Below are 18,274 nucleotides of genomic sequence, written 5' to 3' on the forward strand. Positions count from 1 at the left end.
AAACTGCATCATCAGAATCTGTTCCAAATTTTGGAGCATCCTTGATCCACACCAGCATATGAATATGAGGAGCACCTCTTGCTTGGTACTCTTTTCTCCAAAAGAATTCCACAACTTCTCCAAGAGGTGGATTTTTTTTATTGCAGATGAAGGACATCATAGCCTCAAATCAGTGATTAAAATATCTGCAAACATTAACCGGATCCAATGAGCACAATTCTCCTGCTGTCTTGTATTGGATGTTTTCAATATTTGAATTTGCCTCTCGAAGAAAATCCAGTAAATCATCCCAAGCGTACTCAGCACAGCTTAGGGTAAGGAACCATGTAGGAGTTCCTAAATTCCGTAACATATATTTCAATTCTCCATGGCGTCGGTACCAATATTCATTAGTCCCACGCTGACAAGCCATCAGATTTATTAATTGTGATTCCAAATGATCATCTCGCTGTTGCACTTTGTTCAGAAAATCCTTTGCAGGCACATTATGTAGATGTACTCCAGTTTTCAAAATGTGATTTACTGCATAAGATAGTGCAGACAAGTCACTTTCAAATAAAAGATGGAACAAATAAGGAATACTTTGACGAAATCTTGGATCTTCTGCATATAACCTTGTAGCCCGATACTCAGAAGCAGGAATCTGTACTGGACGTTCATCATATCGTCCACCTTTTCCTGTAGGAAACAGCTGGGGAAAACTACGAGCTTCCAAGCTCTCCTCCCATACACTCACGGGATTTCCTTTAGCTTTTTTCATCTGAAAGAGATCAATAGTGTTTCCCATAACTTCTTTAGAATGAAGAGGATGTATGCTGAAATGTTCGTAAATTTCTTCTTCTTTTGACTTATCCACTTTTTCAATTTGCCCAGTTGGTATTCCTGAGTCTCCTAGTAAAACTTCTTCATCTTCTTCCATATAAATTGATTCATACCATTTATTATTTCTTTTCAAATATAAATTTGCTCTTTGTACTTTTCGTACATCCACCAGCTCCTGCCAAATTTTCTTGTTCTTTGTAGGTACACCATTAACCAGAATAACTAATGGTTCAGTTTCCAAACTATCTGCATCAATTGTTTCAATATTTTTTTTCAAATCTAATGGCAAATAGACAACTCTTCCTTTTAAACCTCTTTGTAAATCTGTAGGAGGTAATTTGCCTGTTTTGGACTCCATACGAACTATAGTCTGAAAAGGATGGACACATTGAATGAGTATAGACTCATACGTATTTAAATCACTAAGTTCTGCAGGAATTTTAACCAATTCTAAATTATTATGTACAGATCTTGCTGATATTTTATTTTCTTCTAACTTGTTATAACAGTATTTACAAATACGGTGATATTCACCCAAATCAAAACAATTTTCCAGAAATAAATATGTAGCAAAATCCATCCACTTAGTATTATTTTCTTTTTCACTTTTTTTATAAAGATCAACATAGCTTGTTTGATTTTTATAATGGCTTCTCCGGCAACAAATACAAGTAATATTTGGTCTTTCATTAGAGATGATAGTAAATGTTGTCATTTGATCTTCAATTGTTTTGCTAGCAGTGAGTTCTACATTCACTTCCACATTTTCTTCAATAATTGTGTCATTTCCTGCACTTTCTTGCTCTGGACCAAAGTAACAAAACTCAATATCCTCACAAACCTTCTTCACATCTGTTACAGATCCACGGAACAGAGCATTATTCAACTCATTTAACTTTAAAGCTGGACTTTTAGCAAAATACAATCTTCTCACAAACTTTCTCATTTCAGTATGATGAACAGCCAGCATCCTAAAATGGTGAAAAACACTTTGGCAAACTTTCCTAGAAAGACAAGCCAGAGAATGTCCTTGCAAACCAGTATTCTCTCTCACTCTGCATGGATCAGGGGGCATATGTATCAACATCACCATTTGCGATTCTCAAATAGCGATTTTTAAAGAATCGCTATTTGAGAATTGCAAAACGGGATGTATTTAAAAAATTGCAAACTTTTTGCGATTTCTTAAAATTCCTTAATTGTGATTAGCAAATTGCGAAATCGCAATTAAGGAATACCTGCCCATTCATTTCTATGGGCCAGGAGACCCATAGGAATGAATGGGAAGTAATTCTCAAATAGCGAATCGCAATTTGCTAATCGCAATTTGGGAATAATTTCAAAGGTGCAAGGGTGTCATGATGACACCCTGATGCACCCCTGAAATGAGCATGTGTGTGCATATGGCGCACATACATGCATGTATGAGCACCACGTGGCACTTTGTGCATTTTGAAAGGAAATCGCAAATTACCACCAACTGGAAGTTGGTGGTAATTTGCGATTTCTTAAGGATAATTTGCACAACTTGGGTGCTTTTTACATCTCATTTAAGAAATCGCAATTTGCGATTTCTTAAATGCTTCCGCAAAATTAAGAAATCGCTAAATTAGCAATTCCTTAATTTTGCGATGGGATTTGTCTCATACATCCCGATTACCGATTTTTTAATTGCAAACGCTGTTATTTTGCGAATCGCAGCGTTTGCGATTAAAAAATCGTTTGATACATATGCCCCCTAGTCTTTAAAGCACCTTAATCTTCTGTTTAACACTTTTTTTACTATTTTCTCTTAGAAAATCACAAAATATATCAATTGATTCCTGTCATACAGTACAAATACTACTACAATTCCAAGTGTACACTGGGGCATTAGGATGTCTCCCCATAACCTCATCAGCTAACACTTCTTCCTCATTTCTTGGAACCATTTTCTCCTTTTCCATTACACAACCATCCTTAACTTCATAAGCTCGACCACTGGTGTAAACTGCATACAGCAAACTATTACTTTGAAGATAACTCTCTTCATTAAAAAATGGTTCAGTACTTGAACTATGCTTCCATTCTCCTAAGAACACTTTACAAAAGTTTTTTTTTCACTTCTCTTTTTCTTTTGCTTTTTGACTTCATTACATTCACTAATTTATCTAATGTACGGATCCTGTTCAAAATTAAAATGAATAGTTTTCTTTTTAATTCCAAAGCCTTGGCAACAATTGATTCAATATGTTTCCTTTTCTTATAAAATTTGGCTTTCTTCCTATATTTTTTCACATCCTTCAACAAATTGAACATCACTCTTCTCTCAAACATTTTTCTACAAATGTTTTTTAAATCTATTTTTCTTTTTAAATCATTCTTTCTTCTGATTGTACATTAGCATTTAGTATATTCTGTCGATTGTCTGGTTGTTTTCTACTTGAAACATTATTTCCAGTGGATATATTTCTTACATTTTTTCTTTGCTTGAAGATATTTTTAAAAAAATCCTTAGTCTGCTTACCAGAAGGCTTTTTCTTTTTTCCAACATGAGGTTCTTCAACTATTTTTTTTTGTCCAGTTGTCTTCAAATATAGATGTTGTTGCTGTTCTTTTCTCCTTCTTGATTTTATAGTCATCTTTAATTTATTTCAGTGTTGTTCAGCAATACCTGAAAAAAACTAAAAAAAAAATACCTTTATGTAATTTATATATATTACTATATTTTTTCTGAGCTTTTCAGAACATATCATATGAGCTATCCCTTTCCTACGACTGCAAGACCTACACAATAAAAGCTACACAAATTAAATCTCTGACAACAAATTCCTGTGTGCAGACAGACTCATGGTGTGATTCTAGGCAGAAAACGATTTTTCATTGGCAATTTCAAAGCACATTTACTGCTGTGGTTTTAAATTAATTACTGTAAGAGTCTGACACATTTTCCTTATAGTTTAGAGAAGCAGAAAAGAGCACATCTCCTAACAGCTACTTGAGAGCATCAGCATGTGGAACCTGGGTGAGTGATTAGACTAGAGCATAGGAAATGAGTCTTGGTGATGTTGAATGTGTTAGCGTTACACACTACTATCTGAAATACCACACAGTGCTGAATACTTAGCATGGGAGTGCAGGAGAAGCAACTGCCTGTGTACTTAGAGCGTGCTTCTGCAGACTGTGTATTTTCAGGTGCAAGAGAGATCTGCATGGACGCTTGCAGAACTGCATGAAGACTGCACAGATGTATGTAACAGTACATGTGAGGTAAGGGTTAATTGCAGTTTGGAACATGTAGGATCTACCTCACCCATGGCAGGTGTGAAAGGAAAATCTACCCTGTTGTTTTCAAATGTGTTAGCATTTGCCTCTCATTTGTGAGATAGTGATTTCTGCTTAATGCAAACCATCACAGTTCAACAAAACAAGCTGCCCCTTTCCTACGGATGCATGTCTTACAGTACAAGAGTAACACAAATTAAATCTCTGACAACAAATTATTGTGCGCACACATACTCATGGTGTGATTCTAGGCAGAAAACGATTTTTCATTGGCAATTTCAAAGCACATTTTCTGCTGTGGTTTTGCATGTGATAATTACTGTAAGAGTCTGACACATTTTCCTTATAGTTTAGAGAGGCAGAAAAGAGCACATGTCCTAACAGCTACATGAGAGTAGGCCTGGGCAAAATTTCCGTTCCGTTCGCAGAATTTGCGATAATTTGGTATTTCCGCGTTCCGCGGAGAGCGCGGAAATGTAAAAATTTCCGCATTCCGCAGCTTTGCGATAATTTGGTTCTTGCTCGCGCTGTAAAATAATACATTCTCGCGCGCGCGCAATCGCCTTACCTGAATCCCCGCGTTCGCCGACAAGTTTTCCCGATCCGGTCACGTTCTCCATGAGATGTTGTATTGTTTTAGCCATTTGCGCTGTCTCGCGACAGTTCGCGTCCGCAGTGACGTCATACGTCACGCGATCACGTCTTTTTTCTCGCGATCATGCACCGCGAGACAACTGAAAACAAGATGGCCGCGCCCGCAAGCAACCACATGGGTAAGTTGGCGACCCGCAACCATGCAGAAAATCTCGCGAACATGCCGGAAAAAAACTTCCGCATCTTCGCGATATTTTCGCTTGTTTGCGGAGATTTTTAACATTTTCGCGATAATTTGCGAAAGTCGCTTTCGCAAATTCCGCCCACCCCTACTTGAGAGCATGAGCACGTGGAACCTGGGTGAGTGATGAGACTAGAGCAAAGGAAATGAGCCTTGGTGACATTGAATGTGTTAGCGTTACACACTACTATCTAAAATACCACACAGTGCTGAATAGTAAGCATGGGAGTGCAAGAGAAGCAACTGCCTGTGTTCTAAGAGCATGCCTCTGGAGACTGTGTATTGTCAGGTGAAAGAGAGATCTGCATCGACACTTGCACAACTGCATGAAGACTGCACAGATGTATGTAAGAGTACATGTGGGGTAAGGGTTAATTGCAGTTTGGAACATGTAGGATCTACCTCACCCATGGCAGGTCTGGAAGGAAAATCTACCCTGTTTTTTTAAAATGTGAAAGGATTTGCCTCTCATTTGTGAGATAGTGATTTCTGCTGAATGCAAACCATCACAGTTCAAGAAAACAAGCTGCCCCTTTCCTACGGATGCATGTCTTACAGTACAAGAGCAACACAAATTAAATCTCTGACAACAAATTTGTGTGTGCACACAGACTCATGGTGTGATTCTAGGCAGAAATTGATTTTTCATTGGCAATTTCAAAGCACATTTTCTGCTGTGGTTTTGCATGTGAAATTACTGTAAGAGTCTGACACATTTCCCTTATAGTTTAGAGAGGCAGAAAAGAGCACATGTCCTAACAGCTACTTGAGAGCATGAGCATGTGGAACCTGGGTGAGTGATTAGACTAGAGCAAAGGAAATGAGCCTTGGTGACATTGAATGTGTTAGCATTACACACTACTATCTAAAATACCACACAGTGCTGAATAGTAAGCATGGGAGTGCAAGAGAAGCAACTGCCTGTGTTCTAAGAGCGTGCTTCTGGAGACTGTGTACTGTCAGGTGAAAGAGAGATCTGCATGGACGCTTGCAGAACTGCATGAAGACTGCACAGATGTATGTAAGAGTACATGTGGGGTAAGGGTTAATTGCAGTTTGGAACATGTAGGATCTACCTCACCCATGGCAGGTGTGGAAAGAAAATCTACCCTGTTTTTTTAAAATGTGTTAGCATTTGCCTCTCATTTGTGAGATAGTGATTTCTGCTGAATGCTAACCATCACAGTTCAAGAAAATAAGCTGCCCCTTTCCTACGAATGCATGTCCTACAGTACAAGAGCAACACAAATGAAATCTCTGACAACAAATTCCTGTGTGCACACAGACTCATGGTGTGATTCTAGGCAGAAAACGATTTTTCATTGGCAATTTCAAAGCACATTTTCAGCTGTGGTTTTGCATGTGATAATTACTGTAAGAGTCTGACACATTTTCCTTATAGTTTACAGAGGCAGAAAAGAGCAGATGTCCTAACAGCTACTTAAGAGCATGAGCATGTGGAACCTGGGTGAGTGATTAGACTAGAGCATATGAAATGAGCCTTGGTGATGTTGAATGTGGTAGCGTTACACACTACTATCTGAAATACCACACAGTGCTGAATACTTAGGATGGGAGTGCAGGAGAAGCAACTGCCTGTGTACTTAGAGCGTGCTTCTGGAGACTGTGTATTTTCAGGTGCAAGAGAGATCTGCATGGACGCTTGCAGAACTGCATGAAGACTGCACAGATGTATGTAACAGTACATGTGGGGTAAGGGTTAATTGCAGTTTGGAACATGTAGGATCTACCTCACCCATGGCAGGTGTGGAAGGAACATCTTCCCTGTTGTTTTCAAATGTGTTAGCATTTGCCTCTCATTTGTGAGATAGTGATTTCTGCTGAATGCAAACCATCACAGTTCAACAAAACAAGCTGCCCCTTTCCTACGGATGCATGTCTTGCAGTACAAGAGCAACACGAATTAAATCTCTGACAACAAATTCTTGTGTGCACACAGACTCATGGTGTGATTCTAGGCAGAAATCGATTTTTCATTGGCAATTTCAAAGCACATTTTCTGCTGTGGTTTTGCATGTGATAATTACTGCAAGATTCTGACACATTTTCCTTATAGTTTAGAGAGGCAGAAAAGATCACATGTCCTAACAGCTACTTGAGAGCATGAGCATATGGAACCTGGGTGAGTGATTAGACTACAGCAAAGGAAATGAGCCTTAGAGACATTAAATGTGTTAGCGTTACACACTGCTATCTGAAATACCACACAGTGCAAACCATCACAGTTCAAGAAAACAAGCTGCCCCTTTCCCTCAAATGCAAGTCTTACAGAACCAGACCACCACAAATTAAATCTCTGACAACAAATTCCTGTGTGCACACAAACTCATGGTGTGATTCTAGACAGAAAACAGAAATCCTGGGTGATACCTTGACTTATTTTGAAGACATACTCCATATTATCTGACAAGTTCATGGCAGTTAAATTTCTTCCAAAACATAAAATGTAAAACACAACTTTAAAACAAGAATCTCATTTACTTTTTTTTAATCAAAATGCACCACATACATCCCCTCTCAAATTGATAACTCACCTTTAAAAGTAGTTAGTTGAGAAAGAAATGTGGCACTCACACAGCAGATTATCAGAGCCAGAATCTCTGAACTGGACACCTCTCAGCAGAACCAGTAAATGGCAATGTTTCACTCTCTTTTTTCACACATATACATGTTCACTTCAAATCACAGTGCTTCCCACATTTTTTCAAATGGAAACACACATTTCTATTGGTTGCAAATTTAAACCCTTTTCCAAATGATTCCTACCCCCAACATGACTTCTGCCTGCTACCATAGCAACAGGTCATGGAACACTGGTGTGAGCAGAGAGGTCAGAAGTTCAGCACACAATGTTTCTAATCCAAAGAGCAAGAGTGCTTGACTTTTCAAACCTAACAGCAAATCTAAAGTAATGTTCTGTGGGTACACATTTTTCTGAACCAATACAAAACATGCTTTTAAAAAGTTAAACTTACAGCCTAGTTTTTTGTGTAGAATGATCTGAAATAGCCAATGAGCTCTTTTTATTTAAAAAAGTATGTAAGCCTCCATTTTACAACTATCTTTCTTTTCATACTGCCATTCTACTGAAAGACTCCTTCTGAGTGCATCCAGATCTGCTTGAAAGATGTTCACAGTGTGGATTGTAGCTCATAGCTATGTCTTCTGGAGTGAAAAGTATGCAGAAAAAAGAGGTATTTTCAAAGATCTTGCTTTGCCAAATGTAGACATTAAATGGATTGGTCAGAGAGGGTTAAAGAGGCACCAATTAATGCCCTTGGTGAAATCCTTTCTACATCTCCCACAGCCTGACCTTTTAATTGTGCACTGTGGTGGAAATGACATAGGCACTTTAACTGGGGTAGGTCTGGAAATGCTTGTAAAGGACACCTTTGTGCAATTGATGTAACTTTTTCCACAAACTACCTTTGTATATTATAATATATGCCAAAGGCAAAAGTGGAACTGGTCCAACCAATATTGTCCACAGATTGACAAAGCAAGAAAGCACGTCAATAAGTCTGTTTCTGCTTTCCTCAGTGACTATGGTATGGGTTCTATATACTACAACAACTTGCGTTACAACATGCAAGGCATTTATAGAGGAGACGGTGTTCATTTCACTGATGAAGGCAACAGAGCCTTCCTCTTGAACTTTAGACTCTGCATCGGTACTTACTTGTAGGTACAAAAAACACTCAATAAACACAACGGCTCTTTTTAGAGCCAACCAACATCTAAACACTTATACTTGATTTTTTAATCTATTTTTTTAATGTTTTTTTTGCCACCGTGCGTGCACCCCGCGAAATTTTTTTTTTTTTTTTTTTTTTTTTACACCTAAGAGGTCTTTCATGGTCCCCCTGACAAGGCCTAGAGGGTCAGGGACTCTCTACCCTGCCCCCTTTTCACGTTTTCCTCTTTTGTTTTTAACTCTCTTCTACCTCTAAAACTCAAAATGGCGGACGGGGGCTCTAAAACTCAAAATGGCGGAAGGAGGTGCGCGCACCGTGCGCGCAACCCGCGATTTTTTGAAAAAAAAATTTAAAAAATTTCACCGTTCGGGGTCCTTCAGGGACCCCCTGACAAAGGCTAGGGGGTCAGGAACTCTCTACCCTTCCCCCTTTTCACGTTCGCCACCTTCCTTTTCCACTCTCGCACTGAAAACAAACAAAATGGCAGCCGACACTTCCTGATTTCGACCGATTCGAATGTTGACTGACATAAATCCACCAATCAGAATTACGCTCGCTCACGTTAGGGTGCGCGCACCGTGCACGTACCGTACGGTGCGCGCATATAGATATGTATGTGCTTTTAACTGCAATTTTCTCAGGAACTACTGAACAGATTGACACCATAAATGCAAAAGGCACATGCCTGACCTGAGGACTACCTCTCTGCCAAATTTCAAGTAATTCTGTTCAGCCGTTCGGGCTGTACCTTCGACTAAAGGTCCTATGGGAAAATGCATGGAGAAAACGCGTTTTGGGACCCCCCTTTTTTCTCGGCCCCCGCTTGACGAATCCCCCCGAGACTTTCAGGGTAGAAGCTGAGCGGAGCGCCCCATTAGTTTTGAAAATTTAGCGAGGATTCGTCAACCGCCAGTAGATAATATATACATATCATGAGTGAAGTAATATGTGAGGTTATAAACAGTGCATTGCAGGGGAACGAGTTATAGTTACATCGCTGATGACATCTCAAATTACATCACTGATCACATCATTCAGTGACATTGAAAGATAGTGACTCGCCACAAGGCAGTCTGTATGGTAACGCTTGTAACTGTGAGATTTTGTTAAAACCTATCACTGTAAAAATCAAATATTTCTGCGATTAGACTCTTTTTTACCCTTTTTAAGAACATTATCTGATCGCATCTGCTGAATTGGATTTGTTCTTTTAAACTTGCTTGCACTCACACAGTTTTGAATTGTTGTCACTTTTAAACTGGCCTGCGTTCATTGCCTTCGCCGTTAACCGGCATTGTAAGACTTTTGCACTTCCGCTTGGCCATACGCGGTCTAGTGCTTGGGGGGAACAGCTGCTGCACAGCAGAGCTGATTGGTTGGTGGGCGGAGGGAAGTTGTTGAAGGGACAAGCTGGAGCGGACGCGCAGTGAGAGATAGTGACTCGCCACAAGGCAGTCTGTATGGTAGCGCTTGTAACAGTGAGTTTTAAACTTTTAAACCTACTTGCACTCACGCAATTTCGAATAGTTGTCACTTTCAAACTGGCCTGCGTTCATTGCCTTCGCCGTTAACCGGCTGTGGGAGGACGGGTTGGATAAACAGACACGGAGGCTGAATATATTTTCCAAAGGTGCTCTTTTTATTGTCAGTAATGTTAGGTGGTGCGACACTGGGTTTTCCTTCTTCCTCTTTTTGGTCCGTTCTTGATGATTTGGGCTGGAGGTTGTAGGAGGTTGGATCCGGCTCGTCTGTTCCGTCGGTATCACCCCGTAGGCTCATAAGAGAGGAGAGAAAACAGTCATCAGTCGCTGCTGTGAGGACGGCAAGTGCGTTTTATAAGTCTACCCGTCACCACACCTGGTGGGTTACGATTTTTTAGGTCTAAGACTCGAAAATGCGGACAATTTCTCCAGACCGATTCATGGAGGGGGGGAAGGAAGGAAGTGAGTGGAAGATTCAGAAACAAATGATTTCTATCAGGTTCGTGTCTTTAGAATGTTAGGGTAGACGGTGGTCGCATTACTGGGAGGTGCATCTGGGAACTGAATAAGGATGTGCTCCACACAGAGTTTGTTATGTCAGTTCCTCTTCGGGGTGCCCCTTCCCTGCTAATCCACCCGCCTACCGCTGCCCTCGTAACCTCCCTTACTATCCCTGGAGATGCAGTCACTCACCAGCTCTGCCGCAACTCTCCTGAGTTGCGGCCGCTCTCCAGCCTCCTCTGATGGATACCACCACTCCTCGCTCCACTGCTCCTCTGGCTCCTGTTCGTCTCGACAAACGTCCTCGTCTCACTGTTTCTCCTCCGCGTGGTTGCTGTCTTCGCTCCTCCGATACTTCTCGTTCTGTTTCTCACTGTTCGCCACTCCGGTGTCGGTCAAAGACAAGTCTCCTTCGTTCTGCTCCTCTTTCATTGGAAGTTGACAATCACTTCCGGGGTTATCTCCTCCTACTTCCGGCCTCGTGTCTGGATCCCGCTGTAAGGAGACAGGAGAGGTGGGTGTGTTTAGCTATTCCCACCTTCATATTGTCAATCTGTGGACAGCGGACTCATAGAGAAACAGCGCGTCTGGATCGGGGTTCCTTGTTCTCAGGTAAGAGTCCAGTCCTTACGCCCGCCTTCTCACACTGGCATTGTAAGACTTTTGCACTTCCGCTTTTCCATACGTGGTCTAGTGCTTGGGGGGTAACAGCTGCTGCACAGCAGAGCTGATTGGTTGGTGGGCGGAGGGAAGTTGTTGAAGGGACAAGCTGGAGCAGACGCGCAGCCGCTGCCCGCGTCCGCAGCAGGTGCGCTGCTGGTGCTCCAAAGGCAAGCCCGTATGCGCCTGTCCGTGCCTGGCCGGGGCCAGGGGCCAGAACCCCTGGCCCCCGCTGTCCTATTCAGCAGTAGAACTGCGATCCCTCGCCACAGGCAGCCATGCTCTAGACGCCACTACTATAGTCAAGCTGCTAACAGAAGACCTACTGGAAAATAATGGGACTGAGTGTATACATATGTCCCTGGGCATATCAGCCCAGGAAAACATACACCTAAATAATCCATTAGGTCTCAAGATAGTGGTTCTCAATACCCGCTCCCTACAGAAGCACCATCTTGAAGTTTTTACCCTCCAACAAGACAGAGATATGGATATTCTGGCCCTCACAGAAACCTGGTTAGGGGACTCGTCAGCACCAGACATTATTGCTGCTCTTCCGGAGGACTTTGATGCCCTTTGGCAAAACAGACCAGGGGATACTAGAGGAGGGGGGTAGCCTTCTTTTTTAAGAAATGTTTGATGGTCACTAAGATAACGGCCGAGAACTTTGATAAGGCAGATATTCTAGGAGTTAAAATCTCCTTTAAAACCTCTTGCATTCTTCTCTTGGTGGTATATCGCCCCCCCAGCACCACCCCCAGTTTTAACGATCTCTTTCTGGAGCTTATCTCTGATTTATGCTCCAGATATAGACGCCTCCTCGTAGTTGGCGATTTTAATTACCGCTTGGACAAAGCTCAAAGAGAGCCATCTGCCAGTCAATTCGAGACTGCAATGCTTTCAATGGACCTCCATCAATGGGTCAATAGCCCCACTCATAATAAAAGGGGCCATACCCATGACCTGATCTGAACATCGCAGCCTTGGGAGGCTATAACCAACATTAGTCCCTGCGCTTGGTCCGATCATTCAATACTTAGATGTTGGGTCCCGAGTGACAGTGAGCCATTTCAACCCCCACCGGTGTGGAGAAAGGTGAAGAACTGGAGGAAAATTGAGGCAGATCATTAAGTAGACACCCTGCTCACACTTCCTCCTTTAATAACTTCAATAATGAATCTGGATGAGGTGAGTGAAGCTTTTTCGGCTAATTTAAGCGAAGCCATTGACAAAATTGCTCCAGTACAGGAGAAAGTCAGAGACAAGGGTAAGAGGGCCCCATGGTTTACTGAATCTCTGAGAGAAAGGAAACAAAGTCTCCGCCAAGGTGAGAGGCGGTGGCGCAGAAGGTATGACTCGGCTGAGTTGAGTACCTATAAAGCCAGCCTTGCCGCCTATAAGCAAGCTATTATGAATAGGAAAGCAGAGTACTATGAGGGAAGGATTGCAGAGGCAGCCAACATACAGAAAGAGACTTTCACAATCTTGAAGGAATCAAGCCAAAAATCTGAGAAGAATTCTACGGTCGCACCCATTGACTGTAACGCCTTTTAGGCTTTTTTCCTTCAGAAAGTGAGGGATATTATCTCAGAAATTAAGAACACCTCGACCAACCAGGACTCCTTTCCCCAGACCAATTTCCCTCCCCCCTGGATAGACAACTGACAAACTTTCTCAAAATAGATGTGGCCTCTCTGTCTTTGTTAATGAACCACACCAAATCAGGCTCCTCGGCAGACCCTTGCCCTCCGAAGATTTTTCGACTGGCCCTTCCAGGACTGGAAAAACAGATCCTTATGCTTCTGAATAACTCTTTGGAAATTGGATATTTACCGGCCAATCTAAAAGAAGCTCGGGTTACCCCTCTGCTAAAGAAGCCAGGTGTGGATTATAGACCTATCTCCCAGCTCCCCTTCCTGGCAAAAGTGATAGAACAATACGCATTGAGGACACTCTTGAACTACTTGGAGGACCACCAGCTACTCCAAGCACACAGGCGGGTTTTAGAGCCTATCATAGCACTGAGCTAGTGATGTTGTCTGTCCCGGACAAGCTCAGAATTATGGCTGACAACAAACAATGAGTGCCCTGATTTTATTAGATCTATCAGCGGCATTTGATATGGTCAGCCATAAAAAGCTGTTGTACCGCATTTTAGATCTGGTATAAATAAAACAATATCTCAGCCGGATTCATTAAGACTGATAATATTTGTATGTGTACAGGACATTACAATAAAGTAACAAAGAGCGAGAGCCTTCAAGATATTTGTTAAATGTGCTCTTGGGCATCAGAGAAATACACAACAGTTATAACAGTACTGTTAGGCATGAAAGCGAAGGCAAGAGCTCTGATACTTCCCTCTTTCCATACAGCACTCATCAAATAGGCCACCCGGTCCTGAAGATGATCCTAACTTAACAGGATTGAAACGCCTTCGACCCTTGCCCATCACCCAAAAACGCCTCAGGCGCACCTCGAACTTTGGTTCTCCAAAACATTGGAAATGACAATTTATTTATCTGAAATAATTACTGTGTGAACCTTTTTATCTTGTATATAATTTACATCACGTTTTCCTTGCGCCTTGCGCTGTAGTGTGTTTTTTCACGTTGTCACTTGCGCCGTCACTTCCTGTCACGAGCACGATGTGCACTTTTCTTTTGAGTTGCCTTCGCATTCATGCCTAACAGTGCTGTTATAACTGTTGTGTATTTCTCTGATCTTTTAAAAAATATATGATGCCCAAGAGCACATTTAACAAATATCTTGAAGTCTCTCGCTCTTTGTTCCTTTATTGTAATGTCCTGTACATACAAATATAATCAGTCTTAATGAATCCGGCTGAGATATTGTTGTATTTATACTGTACCTACCCAGATCTCAGCTTGGTTTATGGGTTATACTCCTGTGGTTCTTTCCTGCGTTTTAGATCTGGGCATCAGCGGGCTAGCATATCATTGGCCGGACTCGGAGGGTTCAGCTGGGTGAGCTTTTATAGGCCAAGGACATCCTTACCTGCGGCGTGCCCTAGGGCTCCGCATTGTTCCCGCTCCTTTTTGACATCTACCTGCAACCCCTGGTGGAGACCCTGGCACACATGGATTGCTGGGTTTTCGACTACACAGATGATACCCAACTCCTCATCCGGATTAACAACTCTCGCCTCACCCAGGAATCGGCGCAAAAGCTACTCAGATTCACAGTCAACTGGATGATGGCCAATTCTTTGAAAATAAATCCGGATAAGACCGAAGTGCTTGTCATCTCAACTGGAACTAGCCCATGGTGTGATCTTTTCTGGCCACCGGAACTGGGGACTGCCCCCACACCGGTCCCAGTTGTAAAAAGCTTGGGCATAAAAATTGACTTGTCTATGTCCAGCCAGGTCACCTCGGTGGTGGGAACCTGTATAGGGTTGATGAGGCAGCTGCAGAAACTTGTCCCCCTTCTGTCAACTGCCTCATTTTAGGCAATTGTATCTGCTACTGTCATCTCAAGGCTGGATTATGGGAAGGCCCTTTACATCGGGCTCCCACAAAAACTCATTAAGAGACTGCAGGTAGTGCCGAATGATACTGCCAGGCTCATCTATAGACTTCCTAGAAAGACTCGTGCTACCCCCCTTCTACACAAATTGCACTGGCTCCCAATCAGACAGAGAGCTCAGTTTAAAGGCCTCTGTATTGCCCATAAAGCAATTTATGGCCAAGCACCAGTATACGTAAAAGAACGCCTGGAGAACTATGTTCCTGGCCGGACGCTGCCTGCCATTTAGTCTCTCCCCGGTATACCACCAACTCCAAAGGGGGTAGAGCGATCTCCGTCATGCTCCCACAAATTTGGAACAACTTACCTGAGCATCTTCGTAGGGAACCAGTCCTTCTCACAATTAGAAAACAACTCAGGGGGAGGAGCCAAGATGGCGACCGGGACGGCAGCGTAGACTCCCGGCTCCGTGAACCTCCGCACCCCGCACGGATATCCTGCCTGAGATCCTCAACTTGTGCTACGTGGTCGTGTTTCTGAAGGAGAGGGGCTCCCGACTGTGTGACTCCGAGGTTTCTAGCCGTGCTATCGCCGGAGAAAACTGCATCTGAACTTTGCGGCCTGTGCGGCCCTGGAGCCGGGACATCGAGTGGGCGCCGTGGCCGGGTGGCAGTGCGACAACAGCGGCCGGTGGTGACTGGGTGGAGTCGGCCCACCGAAGCGGTGTTAAACTCGGCCTACATTTCGGCGTGGTCACTTCTACTGCCCAGTGTAGCTGACCGAGTGCATGACCGGGGGTGCAAATCTTAGATCCTCCGGTGACTGCCCCTGCCTTGCTGGTGAGCTGCCCGGCCGCCGCCCGTATCCTGCCCCGATCATTGTGGGCCGCCCCCGGATTTCTACGGGAGCTGGTCCGTGGTGGGGACGACTGTTGCCCGTGACCACGGATAGTTTTTTGCCTGCCCCCGGAACCCGGTCACCCGCGACGTGGACATCGCGACGCTTGTCCCGGGGTCCCGGCCCCGGTGAGGGTCGGGCATACTTGGCGGCCATCTTGGGTCGATGAAGCCCACCATCCTGTCCGCTGGGCCGCAGCGGGCCTGTGAGCGTACGATTCTTGGGAGTGTGGCGGCGAGATCACAGAGAGCTGAGCTGGGGAACGGCGACCTCCTCGAGGCTCTTGGTACTCTTCACTCCTCCTTGGTTCATGGTTTCGTGATCTTGGGGAGTAAGCTCGATGGTGTGGCATCGGAGTTGGGGCAGTGGCGGCCCGCCTGTCCGCACGAACACAGAGTCTACCCACACTGCGCGCAGGAGGACGCTGTGGCGGCCCCCCCTGAGGTTAGTACACGACTGGACGCCCCGGCCAGTATGCTACAGTGTGTTCGACCTTCTGAGGGCCTGATCTGTCCCGGAGGCGTTGGACTTGAGTGGGATGTGGTGGCCTCATCCCGTGCATGCCCTCCTGCGACCCAGAGACAACTCCAGCAACTAATGTCTGTTTTGGCTGCTTCTGCCTTCCTGAGCCTTGCGTGCAGTGCAGACCCTAGGGCAGCACTGGGAAGCCTGTTTCCTCACGCGGCGGACTGTGTTGATGCTCAGAGACTTCCACCCCACCTGTGTGCGTCGCTTCTCTGTCATTGTTGGACATTCCTCTGCCTAGGAACATTGGGTATGGTGCTGGGTCGAGGGGTTGGCATGGGCAGAATTCCACAGAGTGGTCAGGGATGAGGCTGGCCCCTCGGGGGTGGTCGCCTAGTGGACGGGCGGGCTTGGGGTGGTGTGCTCTCCTGACATGGCTACTGGCACAATAGGTGCATAATGCTCCCCGTTGTGGTTTGAGAAGATTGTCTTTGTGCTGTTCCTTGTTCACTTTAGGGGAACCTTACCGTGCGGGAGGGAGAAGCCGGGGGTCTGTTATGAAGGCCCTCCTCCAGTTTATAAATGCTTTCTCAAACCCCCGTCTGGTGGGGGTCCTTTCCTACTTCTTTTTCCCTATTCTCCTACATTTCGGGTCTGGTTCCAGGGCGACAGGCACACTGCTGGGGGGGGGGGCCGTACTCATCTGCAGAGGTGCAGGGTGGGGGGTTGGGGGAGGGGACTCTGTATTCCTTCATCTTTTTCCATGGCCTCCTTTTTCTCCTCTGATTCTTTTTGTCTTTCTTTTTCTGGGATCAGCGTGATACACCTCCTTTTGCTATGCCTTGTTGCCGTTCCATGTGTTCACAACTTCCGGGGTGTTCTTGGGGAGTTCTGGCGGGGGACTGCGGGCGCAGCTGTAGACTATGTTTTTCTCCATCCTGATGTTCTTGTATTTGCGCCATTGACCGAATAGATTGCTGTAAATCGCTAACGTTCATTACTCTGCATATCCGTGATCGTTGTTTTCAAATTGCTTGTCACCTGATCCTTCTGCCTTGTTACATCATAAAATGAAAACCTCTTTCTCCTGGTGCCCTACTTACGCTGTCCACAGTATAAGCAGTACGATTTTGCTCCCCGAAGTGCTGCCTGTGTTTATACTTGTCGTTCTTGCTCTGATTGCTTAGCGGCCGGCCCTGGGGGGTTGTAGGCCCATACTTGTTCTTCTTGAACTGTCAATAAAGGTATTCAAAAAAAAAAAAAAAAAAAAAAAAAAAAGAAAACAACTCAAAGCGCTCCTATTCAGGGAGATGATAGTCACAGTATAAGTCTGCTGCCTGCTGATTGCCGTCTGTGCTTCCGATCACTCTTTCTAAAAAGCACTTAGACGCCAGAAGGTGATTTTGCGCTATGCAAAATACATTTAACATAACATAACATTGATTGTTTTTAAAACATTTATGAGTGTTAAATATATATATACCAAGGTGTATTTGATGAATCAGTGGGTACATTAGTTCTTGTATGGATGATTCAGTGGGTGAGTGACTGACTGTATAAGTGAGTGATTAGGTGTCTTGGTGAATGTATGGGTGAGTGACTAGGTTGTGAGAATGTCTGTCTATCTCCAGTAAGACCCACACAGCTGGATTGCTGAGAGGTCGTCAGAGGCCATTTTATGTTTCTCCACCACTGTGCAAATGCACCTCCTGGCACACTGCTACTTGGGGGATGAAGTCCACTTTAGTCCTAAGGCCCTCAGAAGGCAAGGAGACCTCATCCCCCCACCAGCAGTGCATGGAGAGGCTCATTTGCAGAGTGGAGGAGAAAGGGGGAGTGGCCTTGGACCACCTCTCAGCAATTCCACTGTGTGGGGCTTGCTAGAGGTAAAAGGATGTCTTGTTGGCCCCTAAGGACCCTCATCAGCCAAGGGGACTTCATATTCCAACCAGCAGCGCACCAGGAGATGTGTTTGCAGAGTGTTGGGGATAAGGGACAGGCCACTTGTGAGTTGCTGACTTTCCCCCCCCCCCTTTTTTTAGGTAGGGGGTTGTGTGGCCTCCTTTCCCTGGTCTGTTTTGGGCCCCAGGGATCCCATCTCCCGGGCCTGCCCCTTTCAAAAAATTGTTTAATATAAATAAATA

This window comes from Triturus cristatus, chromosome 2_2 (genome assembly GCF_964204655.1).
Source record: "Triturus cristatus chromosome 2_2, aTriCri1.1, whole genome shotgun sequence".
Classification (NCBI taxonomy): domain Eukaryota; kingdom Metazoa; phylum Chordata; class Amphibia; order Caudata; family Salamandridae; genus Triturus; species Triturus cristatus.